Source organism: Geotrypetes seraphini, chromosome 9, assembly GCF_902459505.1.
Source record: "Geotrypetes seraphini chromosome 9, aGeoSer1.1, whole genome shotgun sequence".
NCBI classification, from domain to species: domain Eukaryota; kingdom Metazoa; phylum Chordata; class Amphibia; order Gymnophiona; family Dermophiidae; genus Geotrypetes; species Geotrypetes seraphini.
The window spans coordinates 121,897,911-121,914,228 of record NC_047092.1 but is presented as its reverse complement, the minus strand read 5'-3'; positions in this window follow the sequence as shown (position 1 = coordinate 121,914,228).

Sequence of the window (16,318 nt, the reverse complement as noted above, 5' to 3'; positions counted from 1 at the left end):
CTGTCACTACTCTATGCCCCTCAGTTCATACCAAAGCAGTTGAAAAGCACTAGAAAGAGAATAAAGAGGAAGGAAATGGGGAACTCCCTGCTCAGCCCGAGATTACTCTGATGTCAAATGATTATTAAACATGCAAAATAAGAATAGAAAAAGAAACCAAGTTGGAACCCAACACACCACCTACCTGAGTGCAACTGGCACTAACAATGATGTAACTCCCATAACCTCCCTTGTTATTACTGTCACTTAAAAAAAATTTACAATAGAGTCAACCACCTGCCCTTGAGAAGGCTCACCTTTGGACACTGCAGAAAACACACTAGTATTCATCACTCTTCAGACCTTTTGCCAGGAGAAGGTCAAGCAGAAGAAAAGAGCACACGTCTGAGACAGTAGGCAGGCAAATATAAGATCTGACAGGGTGGGCCATCAAGACTCATTTGCATTTCTACTAGAAAGAAGATTAACAAGGTAAGAACCTAATCTTTCTTTCAGTGCAAAAGGCAAAAGTTTTGAACCAGTGTGACATACCAAAGCAGTCCTTCTAGCCTAGGGCAGGGCATAGAAGCCTGCTGATAACACAGAGTTCCCAAAGGCAGCATCCCTGTGGAACTTTGTGATGGTTTGAAATGTGGACCAAGTGGCCACCCTAAAATCTCCTTGGACGGCACAGCTTGGGACACCATCCACAAAGAAGCCACACCCATGGTAGATTGGGCCCTCAATGTAATAGGTGGCTGCTTATCACACCCAATGTACGCTGAAGAAATAGACATGAATCTATCATGCAATAGAAACCAATGAGGCCAGCTTCCCCCACCGGCTAGAATTCATTAACATAAAGAGATGATCTGATAAGCAAAATTCACTTGTCAATTAGGTAACGGAGTAGAACTTTCTGAATATCCAGCAATGTCAAAATGTCATTATTCTTTGACCCCGTAGAATGGAATGTCAGGAGCCAAACTTTCTGATTCACATGGAAAGTCTCATCTTCAACAGGAAGGAGGGAACTGTACGCAGAGAAACCCTGGCCTCCATGAACCTGTGGAAGGGTTCTCTGCATAATAGAGTATGAAGCTCCAAAACTCTCCTCGCTGAGGTGATAGTTACCAGGAATATTATCTTTATAGTAAGATCCATCAGTGATGCATCTTGTAAAGACTAATATGGAGCCTTATTCTGAGACTACAAACTCTCCTTTCCCTCTGTTAAAGGTATCAGATCAGTCAGTAAAATGGCTCCTTTTTCATTTTTATTAACTACATTGTGGAATGATCTATCTTCTCAAGATCTTGTATTTTGCTTCAGGTCTTCTGAAAAATCTTAAAAACCGTGTTTCAAAGTTTTTTTAAACAATAATTTTTAAGGACTATAATGTTATCCCTTTTAGATAAATTGTTGTAAATCGAGTAGCCCTATGTTTTTAGAGATGACTTGGTACATAAATTTAAGATTAGATTCCAAGATGGAAAAGACTTCCACACTGGAAATCACAACTGCATTGCTCCCTTCAAAAATCTGGCAAAATCAGGATGAGAAGCCTTCCTCCACTTGAGCCCTAAAACATGAAAGGCCTGCTACCTGTACTTTGAGGGAACCAACTGCTAGATCCTTCACTAGCCCATGCTGAAGAAAAGCCAGGATCACCAAAAGTGGGGCCCGAAGTGGCTTCACACTTTCCTTCGCAAACCAACGCTAAAACGATATCCAAGCCTTAGCATAGACAGAAACCGTCACTGGCCTCTTTGATCTTAGAAGGGCAGATATGGCCACCTCTGAATAGTCCTTGCACACTAGGGCCGTGCATTCGAGCCATGCAGTAAGCCCAAAGCATTCCAGATCCTCCAGGACAACTAGATCTTACAAAAGAAGATTTGGATGAAGAGGCAGCTTAAGCTGTCAGTTCCTCTGTAGATGAACCATGGACAATGTAGCCATTCAGAGGTGACCAGGATCACCAACTCCAGCTGGTCTGCTATTCTTCAAAATGATTCTGCCTACCATTGGCCATGGGGGAAAAATGTACAACAGCTCCTGCTATGGCCAAGTTTGTACTAACGTGTCTACCCCTGCACTTCCAGGCTCAGATCTTCAGTTGAAAAAGCGATGAGCTTTCTTGTTGGATGCCATCAGATCAAATGTCGGGGAACTCCACTGGATCACAATGCTGTTGAAAGCTTTCAGGGAAAGATACTACTCCCCCAGATCCAGTGTTTGCCTGCTGAGAAAGTCGGTCTACACATTCTCTGCCCCAGTCATGTACGATGCAGACAGCACTTGCAAGTGGACTTTGGCTCAAAGAAACAACAATCAGGCTTCCTGTGCCAATGGAGCACCCTTGGTGCCTTCCTGCCTGTTGACGTACATCACCACTGTGGCATTATCTGAGAACATCTGGACTGCCTGGCCTTCTAATTCCTGCCACTTCCTACAGCCAAATGAAAGGAGTGCAGCTCCAACAAGTTGATTGACCATTTACACTGAGAAGGTGACCAGTGGCCATGAACCAGGTGACCGTTGGAATGTCCCCCCCAGCCAAAGAGACTGGCGTCCATCATCAGGATCATCCTGGAGGAAATGCAGTTAAGTAAGCCCTTCAACAGGGACTCCGGCCAGAGCCACCAAAGGTTACAGCATACCCGTGGAGGGGCATAATTTAAAAAAACCGTCTAAGTCCCCTTTTGCCCTAAGGCCCTACACGCTGAAAGTAGCAGCAGGGAAAATATCAATTCTCAAAAAACACATCCAAAATGACCTATCTCTACGTTCAGCAGTTTAAACACCCAGACCACCGCTACATCTAAACTTACAACACATTATCAACCAAAAAATAGCATAAGTCCCAAACACCCAAAACAAGACTTTTTAGGCAAAGGAAGGGCCAGTCCTTCACCTAAAAGCTGGATTCTGTAAGCGGCATCTGTTAAAAAACAACACCAGTTACAGAATCCCCCCCCCCCAATGATCGCAGCAAGAGAGATGGCTCAGCTACCCTGCCACGATCGCAAGCACCCCGCCACTCTGAACTGCCACAGTTCATAGCAGTTCGGGGGGAGGTGTGTTCACGATCATGGCAGGAGAGATGCCTAATCTCTCCTGCCGCGATTTTGATCCACCCCCAAACCAATACAAGCAGGAAGGAGCCCAACCCCTTCTGCAGAGATGCAAACACAGCGACCCCACCCCCTTAAAATACGGACAGGAGGGATCCCAGGCCCTCCTGCCCACGGCGACCCCACTAAAATACAGGCAAGAGGGATCCCAGGCCCTCCTGTCCATGACGCACCTCCCCACAACCACCCCCGAACCCCCGATTGCCCCCAAACCCCACGACCCCATGACCACCACCACCACCCCCAATACCCCCCTTGACTTATGTGAAATTGGATGGATGGATGGGTCCCAAGCCCATCTGAATGGCAGGCCTTAGGGCCTGATTGGGCTAGGCACCTAAGGCCCTGCCCACAGGAGGGGCCTTAGGCACTTGGGCTAACCAGAATTGGCTCAGTTGCCTTAGGCCACTCCTGTGGGCAGGGTCTTAGGCACATGGGCTGGGTTGGCACTATGGCCCCACCCACAGGAGGGGCCTAACGCAACTGGGCCAATTCCAGTTGGCCCAGGCGCCTATGGCTCCTCCTGTGGGCGGGGCCTTAGGCGCTTGGCCAAATCAGGCCCTAAGGCCTGCCATTCGGCGGATGTGCTTGGGACCCGTTCATCCGGCCAACTTCTCGTAAGTCAAGGGGGATATCGGGGGTGGGTGGTCCGGGGAGTACGTGATAGGCAGTAGGGCCTGGGATCCATCCTGCCCATATTTTAGGAGGTTGGTGGGGGGGTCACCGTGAGCAGGAGCGGTTGGGATCCCTCCTGTCTATATTTTAGGGGATGGGGGGTCGCAGTGGGCAGGAGGGGTTGGGGTTCCTCCTGCATGTATTTTAAGGAGGGTGGGGTGAGGTCATGGGGCTCGTGCCTCAGCAGTAGGGGTTGGGCTCCCTCCTGCCAATATTGGTTCAGAGGTGGGGGTGGATCGCTGCAGGAGAGATTGGCATCTCTCCTGCCACAGGAAATGGCAGTTGGGGGGTATGGCAATCGCGATCACGGCAGGGGAGATGAGGCATGTCTTCTGCTGCGATTGTTATGGTGGGGGGTGGGCAGGTTGCCGAGTCCGCTGAGTTGATCGCAGCAGCCACAATTAGCTCAGCGGCCCCTTTTTGGAACTTATACCTGTTTTGACTTGGTTTAAGTCAAAATATATAAGTTCCAACTAGGCAACCTGCTCAAGTTTTTGGTTATACTTGCTGTATGACTAAGTCTAGGTTTGCCCACCTCCCGCCCTTTTCCCTCCTCTAAAAATGCCTCTTTTCACTCTAGACATTTAGAGGCCAGGGAAAGGCCTAAGCTGGTTTTAGATACTCTAAAACCAGCTTTGATTATTGGTACTTGGACGATCTGGCATTTTGATTGTCCAAGTACCAATTTAGGCCACTTTTTGGACATTTTTTAAATTATTATTATGAGCCCTATAGTGTCCAAGCCAGCAGCATCTGGAGAGAATCCATATGAGACCAATGAGATGGAAGTGCTTCTTGCAAAAGACGGAGATGAGCCTCGTCCAAAGTACAACCTCTATGGACACCAACATCAACCGTAGCACTTGAAGATAGGGCTCTTCAGCTTGGAGAAGAGACGGCTCAGGGGTGATATGATAGAGGTCTATAAAATACTGAGTGGAGTGGAAAGGATAGATGTGAATCGTTTGATTACTTTTTCCAAAAACACTAGGATTAGGGGGAATGTGATGAATCTATTAAGTAGTAGATTTAAAACAGACTAGAGAAAATATTTCTTCACACAATGTGTAATTAAACTCTGGAATTCGTTGCCGGAGAATGTGGCTGCAAAACTATTGAGATGTCTCCTGCTCATTATGCTTAAAACCATTTTGTCTAACTGGAAACATTGTGCGAATTTGTCTTACAATTCTTGGTGGAATCAGGTATGTCAGATAACTAAGTTTGAAAAGGCCCATGCAGTGAAATTCAATTATATTGATTCCTATAATAAAATATGGCAGGGCTTACAAGATATTGGTGAACTAACCTGATGACTTGGCATGTGATTTTCTGTGCTTCTATGTGTATCGGATTCACTAATCAGCTCATGCTCTTTTGATGTTTGACAACCTGAATGATGTTGTGTTTTCTAACACCTTCTTGGACTTTATTGTTTTCCCATGCAAGTTATGTAGAGTGTATATTGCAGTATTCGTCATTTGTTTCTTTTCGCTTGTTTGGAAACTCAGTATATGCATTTTATGTACTGTTCATTAAAACTAATAAATATATTGAACTTAAAAAAAAGAAAAGATATTGATTTTTATTGAAATGTTTTATTTTTTGTGTTAACAATTACTAATTTATTTCAGTTCTTTCTAATCTAATCTAATCTAATCTAATCCTTAGGTTTGTATACCTCATCATCTCCACGCTTGTAGAGCTCGGCGTGGTTTACAGTAGATGAAATAGGAAGGAACTACAACAAAGGGTTAGAGGTAAAAGTGTGAGGAATATTTAGAGGACTTGGGATGCCAGATATAAGAGATTTTTGATACCAAAGTTGGAGAGAGGCTTACATTTTTGAGAAAAGCCAGGTTTTCTGATGTTTGCGGAAAACTTGGAGAGAGCTCAAGTTCCGAAGAGGGGAGGTAAGGTTGTTCCAGAGCTCAGTGATTTTGAAGGGGAGGGAGGTCCCTAGTTTTCCTGTATGGGAAATGCCTTTTAGCGAGGGGAAGGATAGTTTTAATTTGTGGGAGGGTCTGGTGGTATTAGGGTTTGAGGAATTCCAAGAAAGAGGGATAAAGGGAGGGAGGATACCGTGTAGGATTTTGAAAGCTAAACAGGCGCATTTATAGTGGACCCTGGCGATTATCGGAAGCCAGTAAAGCTTGGACAGGAGCGGGGAGACACGGTCAAATTTACTTTTAGCGAAGATGAGCTTGGCCACGACATTCCGAATCCGCTGAAGTCTCTGGAGGTTTTTCTTAGTTAGGCTTAAGTAGATAGAGTTGCAATAGTCCAATCTGGAAAGGATGATGGATTGGACAAGGAGGGTAAAATGTTTTTGATGGAAGCAGGATCTAACTTTCCTCAGCATGTGAAGGCTGAAAAAGCATTTTTTTTTACCAAGGATTGGAGGTGGTCATTGAAGGACAATGTGTAATCAAGGATGACGCCCAAGACATTGCTCGAGAACTCAAGCTGCAGAGAGGAGCCAGAGGGTAATGGGATGGAGCTGGGTAGTTGGTCTAGTTTTGGGCTGAGCCAAAGAAGTCTTGTTTTGGACTCATTCAGTTTCATTTGCACAGTGTGGGCCCAGGATTGTAGGTTCATTATACAAGAGGATATGTTCTTAGACAGGTTGGTGAGGTTCGAATCGGTCTCAAGCAGGACGAGGATGTCGTCGGCATAAGTGTAAATTGTTTCAAGGGGTGTTTCAAGGTGGAGGAGTTTTAGAGAGGACATATAGATGTTGAAAAGGATAGGAGATAGGGGAGAGCCTTGCGGGACTCCACAATTCGGTTTCCAGGGGGAGGATGAGGTGCCATTCATGTTGACAATGCAAGAACAAGAGCGGAGTATTCAGTATGTCTTTATCGAAACCAAGTGGTAATAAAACTAAACGAAAAATTGCTGATAAACACTGAAATTTCTAAGAAAAGTAGTAATTGGAGTATTTTTGCTGTGAAGTAAAGGATAAAATAATTTGCTTGATATGTAATAATGCTATTAGTGTGTCAAAGTTATATAACATTAAACGGCACTTTAATTAAACGGCACTTTAATTAAACGGCACTTTAATTAAACGGCATTAAACATGAACAGCATAAATCAAAATATGACAATTACGAAAGATTAATGAGACAAGAAAAGTTGAAAGAGCTCAAGTTGGAACTAAAAAAACAGTTCATGTTTACTAAAGTATCACAAGAAAGTGAAGCGGCAGTGCATGCAAGCTATGCCTTGTTGGAGTTAAGAACATAAGAACATAAGAACATAAGCAGTGCCTCCGCCGGGTCAGACCATAGGTCCATCCTGCCCGGCAGTCCGCTCCCGCGGCGGCCCAAACAGGTCACGACCTGTCTGAATCACCAGAAGGGACTCCCTTGCCACCTTGGTTTCTCATTGAAGTCCTATCTTCCCATCGTAGTCCTAACTCTCCGGTCTTGCACATGCACGACCTGTTGGGTTTCTATACTTATTACCTGGTTAGCTTTCTATACCTGTGTTACATCCCAGCACCTCTCTCAGTATCCCACGATCCCTTTATCCCTCAGGAATCCGTCCAATCCCTGTTTGAATCCTTGTACCGTACTCTGCCTGATCACTTCCTCCGGTAGCGCATTCCAAGTGTCCACGACCCTTTGGGTGAAAAAAAACTTCCTTTCATTTGTTTTGAACCTATCTCCCTTCAGTTTCTCCGAATGCCCCCTCGTACTTGTTGTCCCCTTCAGTCTGAAGAATCTGTCCCTAACCACCCTCTCTATGCCCCTCATGATCTTGAAGGTCTCTATCATATCTCCCCTGAGCCTCCTTTTTTCCAGAGAGAAGAGCCCCAGCCTATCCAACCTCTCGGCGTATGGGCAGTGTTCCAGCCCTTTTACCAGTTTCGTTGCTCTCCTTTGGACTCTCAAGTACCGCCATGTCCTTCTTGAGGTGCGGCGACCAATACTGAACGCAGTATTCCAGATGTGGATGCACCATCGCTCGATACAATGGCATGATGACTTCCTGCGTTCTGGTTGTTATGCCCCTCTTTATGATGCCCAGCATCCTGTTGGCTTTTTTCGAGGCTGCTGCGCACTGTGCAGATGGCTTCAGTGATGCATCCACCAGCACACCCAAGTCTCTCTCAAGTCTGCTGTCTCCCAACAATGCCCCCCCCCCCAATTTGTAGTTGAACAACGGGTTCTTTTTCCCTATATGCATGACCTTGCATTTTTCCACGTTAAAGCGCATTTGCCATTTGTTTGCCCAGTCTTGCAGCTTGTCCAGGTCCCTTTACAGGTCCTCACACTCCTCCCTGGACCTAACTCTACCGCACAGTTTGGTATCGTCTGCAAATTTTATAACCTCGCACTTTGCCTCCTTTTCCAGGTCATTGATAAATATGTTGAAGAGTAACGGCCCCAGCACCGATCCCTGTGGCACACCGCTCGTGACTCCCCGCCAGTCAGAATATTGGCCCTTCACTCCGACCCTCTGCAGTCTACCCGACAACCAGTGCTTGATCCATCTGTGCACATCCCCTCCCACCCCGTGGTTCCACAGCTTCCTAAGCAGCCTTTCATGTGGCACCTTGTCGAAAGCCTTTTGAAAATCGAGGTAAATGATGTCTATGGGTTCCCCATTGTCCACCCGACTGCTTATTCGTTCAAAGAAGTACAGAAGGTTCGTTAGGCACGACCTTCCCTTACAGAATCCGTGCTGGCTTGTTCTCAATAGGCCATTCCTCTCGATGTGCTCGCAAATGCCGTCCTTGATCATAGCTTCCACCATCTTCCCTATAATTGAAGTCAGGCTCACCGGCCTGTAGTTCCCGGGGTCACCCCTCGATCCCTTCTTGAAGATAGGTGTGACATTCGCCAATTTCCAGTCCTCTGGTACCTCACCAGTTTTCAAGGATAGGTTGCAAACATGCTGGATTGTGCCCGCTATTTCTTGTCTTAGTTCCTTCAGAACCCTTGGGTGGATCCCGTCCGGGCCCGGTGATTTACCGCATTTTAACCTGTCTATCTGTTTGAGGACATCCTCCTTACTTACCTCTATGTGCTCCAATTTTTCGGCCTGTTCCCCACTCATGAGCTCCTCTGAGTCCGGTATATTAGATGTGTCTTCGCTCGTGAAAACCGACGAGAAGAACGTGTTCAACCTCTCAGCTACCTCTTTATCCTCCTTAATCACTCCTTTCCTATCCCCATCGTCCAACGGCCCCACCTCCTCTCTCGCTGGTCGCTTCCCCTTTACGTAACTGAAGAATGCCTTGAAGTTTTTCGCCTCCCTGGCCAGCCCCTCTTCGTATTCCCCTTTCGCTTTTCTAACCTCTTGGTGGCATTCCTTTTGGCATTTCCTGTGCGCCTGGTGATTTTCCTCCGTTGGGTCCTTTTTCCATCTCCGGAAGGATACTTTTTTGTCATTTATTGCCCTCTTTACTTCAGTTGACATCCAAACCAGGTCCTTTGATCGCTTGTTCTTGCAGCCTTTCCTGAAACTGGGGACGTACATTCTTTGTGCTTCCTGCAGGGTGTCCCTGAATAGGGTCCAGGCGCTTCCCACAGTCTCCATCCTAAACACTCGAAACCTTTTACCACAGGTGATTTCATCATGGAATGTCTAATTAAAGCTGCAGAAATTGTTTGTCCTGGAAGTGTGAAGGTTTTTCAAACAATCTCTTTGTCTCAAAATATAGTTGCAGAAAAAATTACTAATTTGGCCAGCAATTTAAGTGATCAGATCAAAGCAAAATCATCTAGTTTAAAAGCTTTTTCTATTGCCTGTGACGAGAATACGGACATTGGGGACGTAGCTCAATTAGCTGTGTTTCTTCATGCTTGCGACACGAATTTCAACATTTTTGAGGAATTATTGGAACTAGTACCGATGCGTGGCACTGCAATGGGCCAAGATATATTTAATTGTGTTTATGAACTTCTGCAGAAATACAATTTACCTCTGTCAAAACTAACTGCTGTAGCTACAGATGGAGCTCCTTCAGTGGCCGGAAAAACCAACAGTTTTGTGGCATTACTGCAAAAAAAAACCACAACAAAGTGAAACTTGTGATGGATCCAAGATTCATCATATGCATTACATTATATATCAAGAAGTATTATGCACAAAGGTAATAAACATGGAAAATGTGTTGACATGTAAAAAAAAAGATCAATTTCATAAGATCTTGAGGCTTAAATCAGCAACAATTCTCTGCTTTCATAAGTGAATTAGAAAGTGAATATTCCGGTTTGTCCTACTTTACCGAGGTACATTGGCTGTCCTGCTCCAAGGTTTCTTAAACAATTCTGGGACTTGAAAGAAGACATAAGTCCATTTTTAACAACTAAAAATCAAGACCCAAGGTTGTTTTCCGATCCAGTAGGGTTACAAAATTTATCCTTCATGGTTGATATAGCAAAACACTTAGGGCTCCTTTTACTAAGGTGCACAAAAAAAATTAGCGCACATAGGTGCTTAGCCTGGAATACCACGCGGCACTGGTCTAATTAGCGTGAGGTGGTATGGTAGTCGCGCGCTGATTGCCACGTTAATGTAAATGTCATGTGCTGACCGAAGGCAGATATTAGCACAAGCTAATCTACCAGCATTATGCCTATTCATCTTATGGACCCAACTTTTCTCCATGTCCTAAGTAAGTAGTTTAGTGCAATCCAATGGTCTCCTTAACAAAACTGTGGTAGCATTGTTTTGTGTGTGGGATCTGTGCTCAATGTCCTGTGCTTCTCCCGGTGATTCCTATGAGTGTTGGGAGAAGTGGGCAGCATTCTGTAGGGTCCGGCTGCAAAGAGTGCTAGTGTAGTTCTGTAAAAGGTGTGTGCGGTGTTTACTAACACAGAGAACAGCGTGTCACTAACCTTAATGCTGTCCTACTGTAGCTGTACTCTCTTACACATAAATACCACCCCCTTTAGCCAACCTGTGCTAGTGGTGTTTAATGCTAGACATGGTGCTTTATGTCCTACGCTGCACCTGACACTCCATGTGTGTGGGAGCAGTATCAGCTGGTAAAAGAGGGGGTGAGTTAGTGCAGGCCTGATTTTACCATTAGTAAACAGTACTGTGCAAAAACACACACACACACTCACTGAACTGGCAGGACTGCTCCTGCCAAACTCTCACTTCTGGGTATGCTGGCTGCCTCCACTCATCAGACTGGAAATACCCCTGCTGCAATCAACTCAGCTGCCTGGCCCACACCATCTCTTTCCCAACAGTCATCCCTGAGATTGGCAGGATGGAGGGATGGCCACCCCCACTTGCATGATACCATCAACCCCCTCACCTCTTACATTCCCCCAACAGCAGGAGGATTGCTCATTCTCTCCTGTTGCTGGGAGCACCCCTCCTCTCAAACCCCTGACACTGCAGCTTCATGTAACTCTCCTGATATCTCAACACCTTATTCAAATCTTGTTAACACCATATCCCCAAACCCCTGAGTATCTGGGTGCAGTGTTTGGTGGTATCATGTCAGTGTCGAATGTTAGAGGTGAAGTATTGGTGGTGTGAGGGAGGGGGGGCTAGCTCCATTCGGGAGCAGGGATCCCTTTTGCAGATGTAAGGGATGTATATGGGCCTCTGCTGCAGCTGTCAGAACTGATCACAACAGGGTATATTTCCCTGATCAGCTGAGACTGTGTGACTCCCAGAAGCTGCGGTTCTATGTGAGGATTCTTGTGTTGCCATCAAGTGATGGTAAGGGATACCTTGCCAAAGACAGGGAGATGAGCAGGGGGGGGAATTTGCCAATAGGTAAGGTAACACAGCAGTGTAGCACATACAATGACACAGCTATAGTTTCATCAAATGAGTCCCTCCAAATGGGGGAACACTATCCAACTCTGATAGGGGGATGTGTCCAAAACACAGAAGCCATGCACAGAACAACCTCTCCAATGATAATCAAACAACATTTGTGAAGGAAGGTGTATGTGCCTGGGGACACCTGGGAGAAACATTATATATATATATATACACAAATGTCAATATAAGGCTGTATGTGAAACTGCACAGTTCAACTGTGCGCATGGTGTGGGAAATGGTGAGGTGGCTGGATGAGGCCACCATCAGAAGCAAAAATACCTCTACCCTGGGGACATCCCTGTCATATAGCAGTGTTATAATGGTCATATGTAACTCCTGAACAACATTTTCAACTGCCTTACTCAGTCAGGCCAATGATCGGGCCTTCTCACAGTGACCAAGGCAGCTCCTTAGTATCTTTGCAAAACACCAAAGAGTGCTATGTTACATGCTACCCATCTGGCTGCCTCCTCATATCATGATCACTGACTAGGGACTTTTCCTCCAGGAACTGAGAGCAACAACTACATCACTGACAGGCCTAGGCTGCCCTGAAGATTGACATTTCCTAGAGACATCCTGCTCAGAACAATGTCTATAGACTTTTCCTCCAGGAACCCAGAGCAACAACTACGCCTACATCACTGAAAGTCCTAGACTGCCCTGTAGATTGACATTTCCTAGAGGCATCGTGCTCAGAACAACTTCTATGGACTTTTCCTCCAGGAACTGAGAGCAACAACTACGCCTACGTCACTGAAAGACCTAGGCTGCCCTGTAGATTGACATTTCCTAGAGGCATCCTGCTCAGAATAATGTCTATGGACTTTTCCTCCAGGAACCCAGAGCAACAACTACGCCTACGTCACTGAAAGACCTAGGCTGTCCTGTAGATTGAAATTTCCTAGAGGCATCCTGCTCAGAACAACGTCTATGAGAAGTGAGCCTTGTAAGTATTACAACTGCCTTACTGGGTCAGGCCAATTGTCCATCTAAGACAGTAGCCCCTTTTCATGGTGTCTAATATATCATTAAAAAACACAAACAAAAAATGCTGCTTATTTGGTATATGCTCCAATGAAGTATCAAGTGGAATTTGAACTAGCAACTTCAGAGGTTGGGGGGGGGGGGGTTAAATCAAATTTACACTACACCACAGCTCCTCTACACATAAACATAATAGCATAGATCAGGGGTGCCAGTAGATCGACCAGTAGATCGCAAACGCAATGCAAGTCGATCACGTTGCCTTTGTTATCTTTTTCTCCCTGCTGCTTCCCCAAGCCAGGCCTGGTGCGTACAAGCGCCGGACTTACAATTCTGACGTCGGAGAGGAAGTTCTGGGCCAGCCAATCACTGCCTGACTGGCCTGGAACTTCCTCCCTGACGTTAGAATTGACGTTGGAAGTGAAGTCTTGTGGACCCAGCGCTTGTACGCGCCAGGCTTGGCTCGGAGAAGTAGCAGGGAGAAATCACGTTGGTGGCTTGGGGGTGGGGGTAGGGAAAGAATCAGGGAAGTGGAGAAATCAGCACGATGGCTTGGGGGGGCAGGGGGAGAGAGAAAGAAAGGCAGAAAGAAAGAGGGGGGCCAGGGGAGAGAGAAAGAAAGGCAGAGAGAAAGAAATATTGGCTTTAAAGAAGAATGAAGTGCAACCAGAGACACATGAAATCACCAGACAAAAAGGTAGGAAAACTGATTTTTGAAGCAGTAGCTCGTTTCTAAATTAATTCCCTTGATGCAGCAGTTTTTGCGAAACAGGGCCTGTCAGGGGAAAGATTTTCAAGAAGCTGAATTGAGTCCCTGCACCGGGAGATTGTATACTATTGAGCAGTTGTGATCTGTTCCGTATCTGAGGACAATTTTGAGATAAGTGCAGATTTTTTTTTTTGATTATAAGTTTTTTTTTTTTATTATAAGAATTTGATAATATATATGCACTGCACTTTAACGGAGTTTTTCTATGACCAAGGATGTGTCCCCTATGACATTTCAGTATTTGTCATAGCAGTTTCCTGAGTTTATTCTCAGGGAACACTGAGGTCTTTTCTCCGTATTTATGGAATCTGCCCTAAGTAGTCTCAGATAATTGGATAGTTACAGTGAATACTTTTTGGTGGTATATTGCATTAGTCAGGTATTATGCTTGTGTTATTTTTGTTTTTTTGCCATATACAAGAATGCCATTTCAAGGAGCCAAAGGAAAAGCTACTGTGGAGCTAAGTGGAAAAGCACCTCTCTTACTACCCTATCTTCCCACCAGCAGGGTGTTCTAATCCCAGTAACATAGTTCTCAAATACTTGCTCCCTAAAAGTTCATAGATGCTGTGTAACCATGAAGTCACAAGCCTCAAGCCTTGCTGTGAACTATTGGTTGATTTAAATGTACACTAGCAAAAAAAACGTTAACATCCACGCATTCACATGTACGTGCATGCACCTACCTTAGCATGTGTACGTGCTTACATCATTTCTTCCTCCTGTTTTGGTTTGAACTGCAGGCAGACTGTTGCTGTGTGTGAAGCTAGCTTCCTCAGTAAGTCGAATCTGTGTACGTATTGTATTCCTTTGCACACACGGTTAATAGGAATTTTCATGCACATACTAACAAATATTCTGTGTTTTATTTTTTTATACTTGTAGACATGCCACCCAAAAATAGGAAGCCGAGGTTCTCCCAGGCTGACCTGTGGCTGCTGGCCAAACTGGTAGCCAGGCATCAGGCCTGCCTCTTCCCGGGCTCATCAGCAGCTTACGCTGTTAATGAGTACCAGCGGCGATGGCACAGGGTGTACCACAGCTACAATAAAAGGATAGAGTTCCCCCAAGAGGTAGGTTGATGTGTCCGCATCTCTTTCTAAATACTCCCATTGTTCATCACACACACCTTCCTTACAATGAGCCTAAATCTGAAACTAATCCAAAAATTGTTCCACAATATGTAGGCAAACTGCACCATGCCTCATTAGTTTTCTACGGTCTAACCCCTAAATACATCACTGACCTATTCTCCTTCTCAGCCAACAAACACAAGAGAAGCTCCCACTCGCACTTCGTTTCTCCCCAGGTTAGAGGATGCAAACTAAAAAAACACCATGAGCATCTTCTCTCACATCAGGCTGCTCTATGGGGTAAAGACCTAGAACAACTCCTATTGCCCACCACTTATGAGGCATTCAGGAAACGCCTCAAAACTCACCTATTCCTGAAATACCTAGACAGCTGACCCACTTCCCTCTTTCCCCTCTCTTGCCCTTTCTCCCTAACTCAACTTGTACGTCAACTCAACTTGTACTCCACTAATCTTTTGTAAACCGCATAGAACTTAACGGTATTGCGGTATATAAACTGTTATTATTATTATTATTAAACCGGCATTTCTGAGCATATGTTATGAGCGTCTTATCATTTTGCTGCACCTTTATACAGTTACATATTTTTCTCTATTAATTGTATGACATTCAAATATAAACAGAGATTTTAGGGGAGGGTGTGGGTTTCTATTTAGGTCAGCCTTGACCCACATCACCATAGCCCAACCTGTTGTAGCCCTTTGCTGTGCCTGCTGTAAGACATGATGGCCCAGCAGTGGCCTGTAACAGGAGTAGAGTTACCAGATGCCTGGATTTCCCCCCCCCAGTCTTCCTTTTCCTGCACATGTCTGGGTGGGGGGCCCTGTAGCATTTCAGAACTGCCCACTTTGTCGGTGCTTTGAAAAGTGTCCTCAAAATGGTGTCAGGCAGGTGGGCATCTATGCATGCAATGCAAACTGCCATGTGTGTGTGACATCATGAGGTTGCATTTGTGCATGCTCAGATGCCCTCCTGCTTGATAACAGTAGGCAGTGGTGGATGGATTGGGGGGAGGGTACTAGGGTATAATGGGGCAAGCCTGGGTGGATGTTGGTGGTGGTGGGGTCTGGTATGCAGGGCAGGATTAATTTGTCGAGTGCCCCTAGGCACACAAGTACACTGGACCCCCTAGCCCTGCCCATGCCCCACCCGCCCTGCTCATGCCCTGCCCCCATTTATTTACGTGTTTTCTTATTTACTTCTTTATTTCCACTTGTATTTCTTTTTTCTTTTATTAACCAAGTATGCAACTGCCTCACTCTATCGTCCAACTTTAACCCATATGCAGTGTTCTCCCCAGAAATTTTTGCCAGCCGGGTGGGGCAGTACAGGGAAATTTGGTGGTGGGGAAAATTAAATGTGTACTATTTTTATTAGTTAACTAGTTTTTTAGCCCGTTACATTAACGGGTGCTAAAATAGATGTGTAGACTTAGGCATTTCTTTCTCTCTTTCTGTATGTGTGTCTTTCTTTCTTTCTCCCTGCCCCCCTTTCTTTCTGTCTCTCCCTCCTGTCCAGCAGTAGCTCTTTTCTCTTCCTTTTACCTCCCCCTGTCCAGCAGTACACCTTCCCTGCTCCCCCTGTCCATCAGTAGCCCATCTCCCTTCTTTTTACCTACCAATATTCCCATTTCCCCTTTTACCTTTCCTATTTCTACCTTTTTCACCCCATCCAGCATCATTAGAGTACCTGTTGCATTGTTGGTGTTCCAGTGTCTCCTCTGCCTTGGGTCTGGGCTGACTATTGTGGGCCAGGATTGCCAGGGGTGCCCTGTGGGACAGGCAGCGGCAAGGGTCAGCAAAGGTGGGGGAGTTCTGGATGGCAGCGTGAGTTCACTCTGGTGCGGGCCTCTGCCAGGCCGCGGGGAGCTGGTG